General features: G+C 57.3%; 1 protein-coding gene across 3 annotated transcripts in view; it reads right to left on the bottom strand.

Moving 5' to 3' along the window:
* Positions 1-10,424, bottom strand: part of CXXC5 (CXXC finger protein 5) — a 34,234-nt gene extending 23,810 nt beyond the window's left edge. Inside the window, exon 1 of one of the 3 annotated variants that reach the window (XM_029217351.1) lies at positions 9,864-10,424. The gene's annotated coding sequence lies outside the window, so the exon portion shown is untranslated. Of the gene's footprint in view, positions 1-8,603; positions 9,810-9,863 lie in introns of those variants that run through there. The other 2 variants (XM_029217353.1, XM_029217354.1) reach the window with 2 other exon arrangements.
* Positions 10,425-13,924: the final 3,500 nt, after the last annotated feature.

The following is a 13,924-nucleotide window of genomic DNA, read 5'->3' as shown; positions in this document are numbered from 1 at the left end:
TCTTCCTGAAGGAGACTCTGTCTGCAGGGCCCTTCTCTATCATTTCCCACCCGCCACACTTTCTGCCCCAGGAACCCATTCAGCCTCCCAGGCTACTGGAGGCATCAGGGCGACTCCAAGCAGAACTTCTCAGTGCTCTGGGTCCAAACGCCCAGCTGGCTATTCAGTACTACTCGCCCAACTCTCCCACAGCGTAAGGGTGGTCTTAAAAAGAATCCCAACTGTACTGTCCTTGTGACGCTAGACTGTGGGGTAAAGCCTCCTCTCCCCATTGCACAGATGGGGCTGCTGAGGCCCCCAGGGGAGGGGGGAGCTGCAGGCGGCCGTGAATCAGAGGGGGAGCTGGGAAGCCGCCCGGCCCTGCCGGCTGTCGCTGGAAGCAACAGCCTGCATTTCCTCCTCACACTGGTGCCTCGGGGAAGCGTGGGCAGCGGGCAGGCAGGCACTGCCGTGAGGACCCCTCCTGTGCCTGCAGGCCAGCCGCATCCCCTTGCTGCCTGACTGGGCCCACACAGCCCACTCCCCGAGCCGGCTTCATCTACAAAGAGGGGTAGACCAGAGGCAGAACTGGGTTTCTGTCTAAGGTATGTACTCATGTCACTTGAGGGCACCACAGGGAAGCCCCTCCCCTCAGATCCTCAATGTTCCTAGCATCAAACAAGATTGAAACATGACCATTCACGCATCCTTCCAGCAGTAAAGCCCATGGCTCTGTGATTCTAGAATCCCAACACGACAAGAATCCTGACAAGAATCCCTCAGCTCCAAGCATTCTATGATTCTAGACTCCTGTGACTTAAAATTCTAGGCCACCAAGAATGGACGCTGCCTGGAAGAAAGGGGGCCAAGCCCACTCCTACCTGCTGCTATGTGCCCAGCTAACCAATTTCCTATCTAGCTTTGGGGGAGGCGGGTCAGGCAGGAGAGGGGCTGGGCTCTTCCATCAGGGTCAACAGGACCCGGACGCGAGGCTGTGGGGCGGGCGTGGGGGGTTATAAGCCTGGGGATACAGCTGGTCTAGTCCTGGAGGACAGGCCACCACCTCGTGGCACACACAGCCACTGACGCTGCAGCTGTCAGGAAGCCCAGCCCGCGCCAGAGCAAAAGTGGGTGGATAGGAGTTTGTGAGCCTGCACCCTTACCCTGTAGCTCAGAGGGAGGACGGGCGTCAGGTCAGGGCTGGTCTCCCTGCTTCTCAGGTTCCAAGCCAAGCTCCACGCTTCATCTTCCTGTCTTCACCACCCACTGCTTCCTCCTTCCCACCACAGTCCCCTCACCTCTCAGGCTCCCAGACCAGCTGGCAGCCAGCCAGGGCAAGGTTCCCAAGCCCATTTGATAGATGGAATAACTGAGGTCCAGGGAGAAGACATGACCTGCCCCAAGGGCTCAGCCTCAGCAGCCTACTGGTCTCTGGCTGCACCTCTCAGCCCTGCCCCCCAAGCTCACTTTCCAGAATCCTCTACAGGGCCAGTGGGTCTCCACAGCCAATCTGTGGATCTCTCTGATCACCAGCATAAGCACATCCCCCATTCTGGTGTCCCTTGAGAACACTCAATTCCACCAGCCAATCACCTGGTCATTCATCAATTCATTCTTTCATTCACCCAACTAGCCAATCAGCCCATGTTCCCACCAGATGCCAGGCCCCTTGCCAGGAGTCTGGGGGCCTCGAGAAGGAAAGAGAGCACGGCCTGTATTCAGTAGGCATTTACGGAGTGCCTGCTGTGACCAGGCAGTGTGGACCACCACACAGAGACCAACCCTGGCTGTCCTCTTGGTGTTTATAGCCAGTCAAAGGCTCAGCCAGGACCCAATCCCACTCGTCAGTGGCAAGTCCTGAGGCAAGTCACAAACTCTCCAGCCTCAGTTTCCTCATTTGTATATGGGAATGCTAACAGCACCCAAATCACTGGCCTACTGTGAGCATTAAAGGAAGTGAAGGCTAGAAAGCTGCTCGCACAGTGCCTGCCCACAGGAAGGGCTTAGGATGGGTTAGCCACTGTCATCACCATTGTTACGACCTATTATGATCATTACAGTAATAATTGGGGGACAGCAGTTGATTAGAGCAGCAGCTAAAGCTCTTCAAACACTTAGCTGGTGCCAGGCACTGGGGGTACAGGAAGCAATCACTGCCGCATCCCATTGCAAGGCTGGCAAGGAGCGGGCTCAGTAAATCCCATAAGCATGTGATGAATGAGGGACTCAATGACAAGAGGCATGGCCCTGCCTCCAAGGAAGGTACACACTCCATCATGTGTTCATGTGTGCTGCACATGCATGTGCAAGAACTTAGTTATGCATATGAATGCGTCTACGTGGGAAACCTGGGAGGTCCAGCAGGTTATGTGGGAAGCGGGGTAGCAGTGAGCAGAACGCAGTTGCTGACGCCGGCTCAGGCCCCCCACCCTACCCTACCCAACCCCTGCCAGTGATCATAGCAGAGCCGAGGGGATCATGGCAAAAGCAAGGACCAGGCCCGGTAGGGAGAGGCCCGGAAAGATGCTTTGCATAGTTCTGACCACCAGATTACAGGCCTAGGCTAGGCCCCTAGGTGGAGGTGTGGAGGCTGCCAGGTGCTGTCCCACACGAATCAGGCCCCAGCGCCCGCACTCCATGCCTGTCCTGGCACGGCACATGAGGGTTCCTGCTGGCAGACGGGGCAAGTCCGAGGAGGTCAACGGAGGTCATGGGGAAGAGAGGGAACAGTGGGCCCAAGGGCCATGTGGGGTCTGCTGGACAGGGGAGGGTGGGTACAGGGCTCCCCCGGGGCCACTGGGCAGGCCTGGCTCTGCCCTGCTGGGGCCAGCAGCTGGAGGGAAGTAAATATAGCGCGGGGCGTCCCAGCCACATTCCTGGGAGGCCAGTACGGCCCGCCTGCCCGCTGCTCTAGGCAGAGCGCAGCAGCCAGGGCCCAGAACTGCCACTGCCCTCTTCCCAAACAAACAGAAAAATAAATAAAACCAGCTCTCATGGCCAGCACAGCTGGGGGGAGGGGGCAGGAAGGGGTGGACCCAGGAGGGGGGGCAGACAGGCGCACCAGTTGCTGCGGTTTCTGTTCTGCTGGGAAGGAGGAGGCCAACAAAAGAGGAAAATGGAGGGAAAGGGCAGGGAGATAGTCAGAGACGGGAGAGGAGGGGAGAGAATGCGCAGGAGAGATGGAGGGTGTGACAGGCAGAGGTGCCAGGGAGGCAGGTCAGGAGGGACAGGGATGATGTCAGGGCTGGTTGGGGGAAGGCAGAGGCAGCCTTGGGGTCAGTAATTCAGCAATTCAGCGACACGGATGTCCCTGGGTGGGGGGCAGCAGGCAGACAAAGGGGGCCTGTGCGCTGGGGCAGGGGGCCGGCTCCAAAGGCCATGAAATATTAAAGACCCTAGGCCAATGAGTGACAGAGGTCATAGAAATAAGGAGACTAGCAGGGAGATACAGGGACCCTGAAGCAGACCCCCTCCCAAACCCGTGTCTGTCGCCCTCCATCACCTCCTGAGCAGAGCAAGTCTCCCCCAACTCTCCTCCTGCTGTGGCTGCTTTCTGTCTTTCCATCCAGACGGAGGACAGGCAGAGGGTGGGAGGGGCCGTAGGGATTAGTGATGGCAGGGGACCTTTGCGGTTCCCTCTTCCCTCTGGCTGATCTGCACGCAGCCGGCCTTCCAGAGCTGCCAGCCACCCTAGCAAGAGGGCCAGGAGGCCTGTCAGCACAGCCGCTGCCACAGGCGCCTCCTGGGGAAGGGGGTAGACATCCAGCTTCCCCTTTACAGAAAAAAAATCAGCCAAGCCACCACTTTCCACAGAGACAAGCAGGAGGGAAGGCCATGCCTCACAGCTCAGCTGAGCCAGCGAGTAAATGGGCAAGCAAGCCAGCAGGTAGCCCTCCTACCCACCCAGGTCCTATTATCAGCCTCATGACCTTGGCCAGTCCCCTTGTCCCTGAGCCTGTGTCTTCACCAGCCCCACCCCACCCAGGCTTGGTGTGAGGAAAGAAATAAGAGGACAAGTAATACTTTGAAAACCTGCAGGGGCAGCTGGGGCCAAGCAACTGCATGCAGATAATCCTGTGAGGTCAGACCCATTATCGGTCCCATTTTACAGATGGGGAAGAGAAATCCAGAGAGGCAAAGTGATGTACCCAAGGTCATACACCTGGTAAGTAGCAGAATGGAGGCAGAAATGCTAACCATGAGCCACGTGTTCTGTCTTCCTTTTCACTGGGGGATATGAAGTCCTCATCACCATAAAAGCCAACTTTTATTGAATGCTGACTGTGGGTTAGCCACTGGTGCTGGGCACTGCACAGCCATCCCTGTGTTAATCTGAAAAAAGCCTTGTGAGGCAGGCACTCTTATTATCCCATTTCAGGGATAAGGAAACTGAGGATCATAGAAAGAACACATACGGACCAAAGGTCATATATCCAGCTAGGCAGTGACATGGCCAGGATTTGGAGCCAGGTCTGACTCCTGAGTCAGTGGTCAAATACACTTGCCCAGGCAAGGTCAAGGCAGGAGGTTAGGAGGACCCAGTAGAGGGGAGCTCAGTGATCCTATTGGTGCCTGGAACAGCCAACAGGAAAAGGTCAAAAACAAGGTCACAACTGCTATGCCAGGGGTCGTCAGCAACTGCTCTGGGAACAGGAGATGGGCAGAGCCTGTGGGGACCCACAGTGAGGGCACTGCCTAGGGGCCTGGCCAGAGTGATCTGCCTGGTCTACCCAGAGCTCATGTACCAGATTACACAAGCCCCTTCCCCTAGCATGGGGATACTGAGGCTGGTCCAAAAAGCCCTGTCCTGTTGGCCCCCAGGGCTGCAACAAGCACCCCAGGGCCAGTGTGCCAGGAACTAATCACCCCCACCTCCAGAGCCCTCAGTGCTGGCAGAAGAGGGGGCAACATCCCCTCCCTCCCTCCCTGGCCCTGTGAGCCCAGAGGGAGGCCAGCATCAGAGGCAGGAAATGAAGAAGAATTTGCGATCTAATTGAGCTGGCGGGGGATTAGGCGGCAGAATGCAATTACAGGGGCTGGAGCAGGGCCAGGGGCACTGACACCCCGAGATGTGGCCTGGCCCAGGTGACTGGGCCTAGCCAGTCTCTGGCCAGAGACACCCTATGGGGGGTGGGTGGGCAGGGAGGGGGAGACAGGTGGGCAAAGATTGGGGCCAGACCGCTCTTCAGCACACACAGGACTACAGGGTTCCAGTTCCATGAAACACCCAGAAACAAGAAGTTTTCCTGAGAATTCTCCCCCAGGGAACAGTCCCGCGGACTCTCCCATGGGGAGCAGGAAGATAGGAACACACGCTCTCACAGGCTCCACTCATGCATGTACACACACGTGTTCATGCTCCCAGGAAAGCCCTGCAGATCCATGTTCACTTGCAGGGGGACAGACTCCCAACCTGCAGACACACAGCAATGGTCCTTTGCTGCCAATGGCTCCACCAAAGGGGGGAAAAACACAAAACAAAACAGAAAAATAAACCCATGACCTTAAAATCCTTTTATTCCCATAATCACAGGCTGCCATCGCCGTGGATACGTGCTGTCACCCCGGCCCCAGCCTGTCTCCCTCCATGGCTTCCAAAACTCCCAGCAGGCAGGCAGATGGGGAGGCTGCCCAGTTACTGCCAGGGAGGGCAGGGGAGGGGAAAGACTGGGTGGGAGAGGTTCAACATTACATACACTCACACACTCAGGGCCTCAATAAGGGAGGGAGAGACAGAAAGAGAAAGGAACATAGACACCAGCCACCAAAGACAGACATAGACCATTGTCAGCACAGCTCAGATATGCCACTCCCAGAGTCACACACACTTTCTCAATTCAGATACACCACTCAGGGGGTGAGACACTCTGATATTTACAAGCATATATAAAACACACAGATATACACAAATTATGAACACACCCTCTCCAAAATTCTAAGCACACAGAACTCAGAATATACACATTCCTAGATTTACAGGGACAAATCCAACTTTCAGATATAGGCTCTCAGGTTCACAAACACACAGGTATATGCGATGCATACACAAACAACTACTAGATCCATAGACACATGTCCTGATTCACAAATATACACATGCTCAGACTCCTACACCCCAAGATAGACAGACACACATTCAACACACAGAGTCACAGATAAACACATCTTGAGTCATTAGCACACACACCACCCAGATTCCCACATCTCATACCAACAGACTAGACCCACACAGCCTCATCCAGCAGCTGACACTGCCTTTGACTTTAGGGGGCAGGTGGAATGGTTGGAGATTCCTGAGTCTTTGAGGGGGCAGTCCTTTCTTATTGCCCGCAGCCTGGGAGGTGGGCTCAGAGTTGGGGGGAATAAAGGGGGAAGTAAGAGAAAGCAAAAAAAACTTGAGTGGGATATTCTTGTTGGGCAGTAGTGCGTGAGTAACTGGGGAGGCTTTTTGTGGTCTGGTGAGTTCCAGCTATGAGCGAGAGTTTAACTATTAATACACTTAATCAAGGGCACTTCACACACACGCACACCCATACAACCACACACACAGGCTACGATGGGACCAGGTGGTGGGGGGTAAGAGAGGTAGAGCCCCAGGAAAAAAATGGGAAAGCCCCATTCAGGGCCCCAGGGGGTAGGGAAAGAGGGTGGAGTTTCTACCCTGGGCCTGCCTCCAGAGCAGGGGCAGAGTCAGTGATTCATTTCTGCACTCCCAGAAGGGTGGGGCTTGACACACAGTAGGTGCTCAATAAATACACACTAGACCAATGAATGAATAAGTAAATTATATATAAAGAGTGGGCAATAATAATAACAACAGTAATAAGTGAGCCCCACCCCATCCTTGGTCAATTAAGGCATGCTTCAGAACACCGTGCTTGGGGAGCTAGTTCTGACTTCATGGTCACCCGACCAGAGGCTCTAAGAAAGTAGGCCTGGGTCTGGCTCATCAGTATCCCACCATTCCTCCACCCTATCAGGCATCCTGGAAAGTCAGCTGACCTCAGCCCAGCCTACACCCCTCCCTCCCAGAGAGACCCCCATCTCCATTCCACTCTCCCATGAATAACTAGATGAGGTCCTAAAGAAGGTGGGGTATTTAATTCCCAGAGACTTGATCCTTTATCCAGATGCAACCCTGCCCCCCACACTCCCATAAGCCTCAGCTTCACATCTGCCAAATGGGTAGAAGGTAGGCAAGAAGCTGGAAAGAGGCAGCAAGAGTTGGGGGCCGCAGTAGGAACCCATAGAACACAGGTTTGAGCTGGCCTGGGCCCTGGATGCAGAATCCTCCCCTCCCCTTCCCTTCCCCCACCCAGCCCAGCCCTGCCGGGTGGACATTCCAGGCCTCACGTGATAAAGACGAGGCCGCTGGCCCACGGGTAAGTCAACAGGCTCTGTCGGGGGAGAGATAGGAGGCCCTGGCCAGGGTCACCTGCTGAGCCGGGAAAACAGCCGGGCCCAAATACACACATAAATAAGGCGCCAACGGACAGCCAGTCAGCCAAGGGTCTGTCTTCTGCAGAGGAACCTCTGCCCCCACCTTGGAAAGGGAGGTGGCATGGGAGAGGGAGGTGCAAGGCTAGCTCTTGCTTCCCTGGGAGAGCCCCCAGGTCCTGCCAGGATTGGAGGTGGGCATGTGGGAGCGGTGGGCTTCTACCGAGACCCCCAGGGCTGACTGAAAACTCAGAGGCCAACCTCCCTCAGCTGTTCCCACCCCTTCCCAGGGCAAAAATCACCCCCTCTCCCTCCTCCCCAAGGAGAGAGGACAATTTCCGTTCTGGGAAGGGGGTGACAGCTGCAGAGCGGGCCACTACCCGCTCACCCCGCCCCAAGCTCTTGCTTGAGTCTCATCCAGAGAAACTGCTAAATCAACACTACGCAGTAGTAGGTAGCGCTGGCCTCAGTCTCCCCGCATCGCTCTCAAAAAGGGGTTTGGGAGGAGGCTTCGGGTTCCTGGGTTTCCTATGACGGTTGGCACCTAGGGTACGAGGGTCTTTCGGGAGGGGGATCTGGGCAAGCTTAGGCCAGCACGCCCCCTAAAAACATCTAATTTAAATGCTCTCAGTTACATGGACAGCCATCCCCCGGCCCCCCCGCCTCCCGCCCCCGCGGGCCGGGGCAGCTGAGGTGGCGCCGGGCGTTCAAATAGCGCTCCAAACAAGTCCGCAGCGACCGCGCACGCAGCCCCCGCCAGGCGGCCCCAGCGGAAAACTTGAAAGGGACTCTGTTTGCCGGCCGCCCTGGGGCGGCTCCGGCGGGGGCGAGGGCCGAACCAACGTACACGCCCCCTCCTCAGCGCTTCCTGCGCAAACGCGGAGAGGCGGGGGGGCCGGGCCCACCACAAAACCTAGGACTCCGAACAGCGCCCGCGGCGCAGGCTAAGGCGGAGGTCAAGAGGCTGGCTCGCCAGAACCCCCCCTTCAGCCCCTTCTATCCGAAGACGCGACTCTCAGACCACCCAGGGTCCAGGGGGCAAAGTAGGGCGCGGCTGCCAACCCTTCAGACCCCCGTCGCAGGAGACAAGAGGAGGGAGCAAGTCTTCCCGGATGAGTGCCTACAGAACCCCCCAAATCTGCAAGGTTCCTCCTTGCAGCCCGTGTCACCAGCCCAACTCCGCGTACCCCTTCCGATTCCTGAAGGGGGGGGAGACCAAAAAGCGATCTTGCTCCCTCATTGGGTGCTTCAGCTCTTCTGACAGGTCCCGGAGGCGGCCCCCCATTTAAAAACTGGGGTCACTCACTTTCTGTTGATCCTACAAATAAACAAAGCCGGGCGCACCCCGCGCTCCCCGCCGGAAAGCAGCCCATTACGGGCGAGGACAACTTCCCCCAGCAAGAAAATTAACACATTCTTCTCGCGGCGGTTCGGCCCCCCGCTCTGGGGAAGAAGAGAGGAGGGGGCTCGGGGCCAAACTTCACGGGTAAATTTGGGGCCAGAGCAACGAAGCAGGCGCCTGGGACACCCGCCTCCCACAGCTCCTTAGCTAGAGGAACACCCCCATTCTCCCTCCCTGGCTTTGCATGCTGCTTGGCCACGCGGGGCTCAGGAGACAGCCTGAAAGACTCCCTAAGGCTAGGGAGGAAGGGAGAAAGAGGCCGCGGAGAGCAGTGGTGGTCGGGGGTGATACTTTGACGGAAAAAAAAAAAAAAGGTCAAACTTGGTCAGCCCGCCAGGCACCCCGCGGGCAGCGGGGGCGAGGAGCCTCAAGGGAAATGTAGAAGTGGCCACCGCCCCCTCCAAGTGGAGGGGGAGACTCAGCCACGCGTCGTCCTGGGCGTTAGAGCAGTAATGCCCCCAAAACACAGGGCTGCGAATGGGGTCTGTTGGGGGGAGTGCGCGCCGGAGATCTCCAATCAGCCGCCCCCGCAGGCGGAGCGCCCGCCCAACACCGAGAGGTGAGGACACGGGCTCCCGCCGCCCCTGTGCCCTCAAGCGCGAGTACTTGGGGAGGGGACCGTATCCCTCAGGGAGAGCCCCGACCCCAATCCATGGCGCCCAAGCCGCCGTCCCCGACCCTAAAACCCCTCTTTTTGTCTGAACTCAGTGATCTGCGACCGAGCTGACTGCGGCTTGGGGAGGCTTGAGTATAGAAGAGGCCATCGAGCGATCACCGCAGCTAGGGATCCCAGCCTCCGGGGCTCCGAGGCTCAGACTACGGGCGCCCCCCGCCACACCCAAACACGGACCCCTCTTTTCCCGTCCCTGGCTCTCCGCACCTGAACTTCGGGGGAGCCCGCGCCGCCAAACTTTCAGCAGACTTGCAGCGAACTCCGGCCCCGGCCGCGCACCGGGCCCCGGGGGAGGAGAGGGAGGTAGGCGGGGAAGGGGAGGGGGCCGGCCTCCGGGGGGGGGTCGGGGGAGGGCCGTGGCCCGACACCTACCGGCTCTCAGAGTCGTCCAAGCCGCCACTGCCGCCGCCGCCGCGAGGCCGAGGGGGAGGGGAGGGGCGGGGAGCTGCGCTCCGCTCTGGGCACCGCCGCCGCGGTGCGCTCCGCTCCAACCGCGCCGCCCGCCGTGCCCGGGTCCGGAGCCGGAGTCACGCCGCCGCGGCTGGTCGGAGGCGGGGAGGGGGGGGAGCCTGCAGCACCTGCCCCTCCTCCCCCTCCCCGCGGCCCAAATTAAAAAACAACAAAAAGCAACTAATCACCCCCAAGCGTAGCGCTGAGCGGCTGGCGGAGGGCGCAGCGTGAGGCGCCCGGACTCAGCAGGCAGCGCGCATGGCTGGGCGCTGGGCTGGGCAGGGCAGGGACGCGGGGCCCGGCTTCGGGGAACAAGGTTCGGCCGCTCTTCTCTCTCGGCTCGGGCGCCTGCTCTCGCCGCCGCCACCGCCTCTGCTGCCGCCTCTACATCCCCGCTCAGGCTCCGCCGCCTCTGCCACCGCCGCCGCCGCGCGCCCGCCCGGGCAGGAGCTCTGAACGCTGCCCGGGGGCTGCCGGCAAAACCCGGACCGGACTAAACGCTCCCTCCTCCTTCCCCCCCCCCCCCCCAACCTCGGCTCCCCTCCCTCCTCCCTCCGCCTCCCTCCCGACGCAGCTCTGGCCACTTGGACGCCGCAGGCTCTGAGGCCGGAGCCGCAGCCACTGCGCCTCAAGCTCCCCGCGCTCTGACGAGGTCGGCCCAGGCTGAGCTCCCCAGCGCGCCCCGTCTTCACCTCTTTTTCTGCAACTTTACAAAAAATAAGAGGACCTCTCCCGTTCTGTGAGGAGTGCATGGGCTTGGAGACGCACCTTATGGGGAAATCCGCCATCTCTCTGCCCCCTCTCTCCAGCCGGCCGCGAAGCTACAAAGACCAGTAGGAAGGGTTTGGCCGCGCCCCTCAGCTCAGGTGCGCGTAGGGCCGAGAACTCATAGCCGAGCACTCTTGGAGCTAGACTCGTGTTCAAAGATTGCACCCTTCTCAGAGTGCATTCCCGTACCCGGTGGGCTCTAGTTACCCGGGAGAAAGGGGGTGGAGGTTCCTGTCCCCATTACACAGATGAGGAAACTGATCCGAGAAAGGACATTTTGTTACCTACGCTGGCCCCAAAGGAAACCCTGAGTCCTGGAGCTAAAGCGACTACATTGTGGTGCCCTGAGACCGTGGCCTGTGAACTCTGAGCCCGAAACAGTGCCTAGCACAGAGAAACGCTCAATAGACACTGGTTGAAAGAGAGAACAAAAGCCCAGCGGGTACAGATTTGGGCCCGCATATCCTCGCCGTCATTCAGTGCCCCCTCCATCTGCCCAGCTCGGGCTAATCCTAAAGCTGCAGATGTCGTCTTCTCACCACTTCAGGGACCCACAGAGCGAGCCCCAGGCTCACTCGTATAATCCCAAAGTGGAAAGTTTCTTCAATTCTGTGGAATTCATGGGGGTGGATTTGTGCTGCCTCCACGAGACAGAGAAAACACAGCCCCCAGACCAGAGACCCTAACAGGAAAGGGGCAGGACGGTTTGCGAAGTCTGCCTAGGGTTAAACATTACAGCCTGAGAACGATTGGGACCCAGATAACAGGGAGTTAACTGCGGCGACCTGGTGCCTCCAGCCACTGGAGCAGTCTCAGTGGAAGAAGCAAAACTAGCTCCCACCTCGCTGTTTCCTCCTCTGTGCCACCTGCCTCGGTGTTGGAGGGCCTGGGGCCTGGGTCTCATGGGAGCAGCCGCTGGTGCCCACCCTCCAAGCCTTCTAAATTTGGCTTTGGGACTTTGACCCTGCCAGGGGATAGGGGTGTGAGGGAGGTGTCAGAGGGCAGAGTTCATCTGGAATGTGTTGTCTCTCTACCTGTCCTGACCTCCCAGGCCACAGGGAATGACCCTCTCTTGGACACCCCCTCCCTTCCACAAAAGCTGAGAAGTGTCCTCCTTTAACTGTGTGTCAACGAATGGCTCCCTAGCCTGTCCAGCAAGCTTCCTCAAAGCCACACCAAACGTACCATGTGAGTAAAGCAAGGTACTTGCTCTGAGAACACGGTTTTAAGACAAACGAACACCTCCAGATTATCACCCCTAAACTGCTTAAATTAAAGATAGACATTCTGGGCCCCACCCTGACTGTCAGGTACAGTATGGTGTTAGGCACTGACCATACAAGGCAAAAAGAAGCAGGGTCCCAGGCCTAGATGCTCAAGGATCTGCAAACACTTAGCCCACCACTGTCTACCTTTTCTGGGGAAGCTGAGGCCCAAACTGTGAGGTGGGACCTGTTGCCCAGGAGTCAGCAGCAGGCCTCAGAGGATTAGGACCCAAGAAATGAAACTCAGTCCTCAGGGCTTCTGAAGCCTAGGGTGAGTGCAGAATCAGGCCCTGCATACCTGAAAAAAGCTTCATGCTGAAATCCATGGGGGGTGGGGCTGATAGTAGCTCCACCTTAGGGAATTACTATTAATTACCCACTTTTTTCCCCAAGACCTCTGTCCCCTCCCCATCTCAGGAGGGCAAAGCCCAGGGGGCTGCAGGCTGCAATGGAGATGAGTCAGGTGATACCAATGGTGACTTTCTCAGGGAACGGGTGTTGGCATATGCCTGGCCTAGTTTAGAGAGTGGATCTTGGAGTCTTCCCCTTTTCCTGGAAATTAAGAAGTGGAGGGAGACCCAGATCCTCACTTATCCACCTCGGGTAGGAACCAGAGAGGAGAGTGGCAGAACTGTCCACGTGGAAAATGCAACATGAACAGGAAATACCACGTGCAAACCATCCACATAGAACTCTCTACCATAACAAGTAAGACAAGGGGGAGACACCCAGGAAGGATTGGGCGGGAGGTCTCTGGCCTTGGGAGAGACTATCCCCACCCCAGGCCCCTTCCACAAGAAGAAGTAAAGGGATCCTGGTTCACAATCCCTCCAAAAAGGAGTATTGGAGTTTCATACTGCTATTCAATCAATCAGCTTAGAGTCAGGAAGCAAATTCCATAAGTCTCCAGTACCTGTCGGGGAGAGAAGGGCCCTGCACCCACCTGCCCTGTCTTCCGGGTAGGAATGTGTCAGTCCAGTACCCTGGATCCTGCTCTCCTGGTCCTGGTTATAATATCCATAGCTGGCATTTACAAAGCCCTTACCCTGAGCAGGGCATTAAGCTAAATAGTTAAGGTAACTTATCTCATTTAATCTTTACATCAGCCCCAGTAGTAGTATTGTCCCCATTTTTCAGATGAGGAAACTGACATGAGACTGGCACCAAAGTTGTTTTCCTAACCTCAGAGATTTGCTATCCTAGTGAGGCTTCTCACACACAGATCTGCCTGGGGTTCACCTGTTCCTCATCCTGTAGTGACTAATCAGAGCCCATAGGGCTCAGCTCAAGCCCCTTCCCCAACTTGGCCTGGCTTCCCTAACTGGTCTGTTCTTCCCTGCAATCCCTGAGCCCTGCTGACCAACATCACTCAACACTGGTGGTTCCCTCAGACACCCCAAAACTTCCCTTCAAGTATCTGTGGCTTTGCATGCACTGTTCCCTCTGCCCAGAAGTGCCTTAATCACGCTCACCTCCTGAAGTCCTCACTGAAGCCCAAGAGCATGTATCACTCCACTGGGAACCTTCTTTGACTTCTACTCCCCACCTCAGTTTGGCTTATATCTACAGAGCCAGCACTAACCTTTGTGCAAATTAGAAAAAGCTACCACTTTTTGGCAGATATAGGTACCCCCATGTGGCAGCAGGTCATAAACTGTCTTCCAGTCTTCCTAGACCCCTTGGCCAGGTGTCTTTTTTGCAGTGCATGCACTGAACAGTTGTACTCTGCGGCCTGGCTTTGGGGGCCCTCATCTGTCCCCTCCTATGGCCACAGTGACCACACTGCACAGAAATAGCTTTTATTTGCTCATTGTCTCCCTGTCCCCTCACTACTACCACCCACGAAAATTTGTTGAGGGTAAGGGAGAGTCTCCTACCTGCTTTGGGCTTGAAGCCTGGCACTAAGTACGTACCAGTAGTAAGGATTGTAGCCAAGTTTTCTGAGCACTT

This window comes from Monodon monoceros, unplaced genomic scaffold (genome assembly GCF_005190385.1).
Source record: "Monodon monoceros isolate NGI ecotype Baffin Bay Population unplaced genomic scaffold, NGI_Narwhal_1 Super_Scaffold_12, whole genome shotgun sequence".
Classification (NCBI taxonomy): domain Eukaryota; kingdom Metazoa; phylum Chordata; class Mammalia; order Artiodactyla; family Monodontidae; genus Monodon; species Monodon monoceros.
This window is presented reverse-complemented; position numbering and strand designations above follow the sequence as displayed.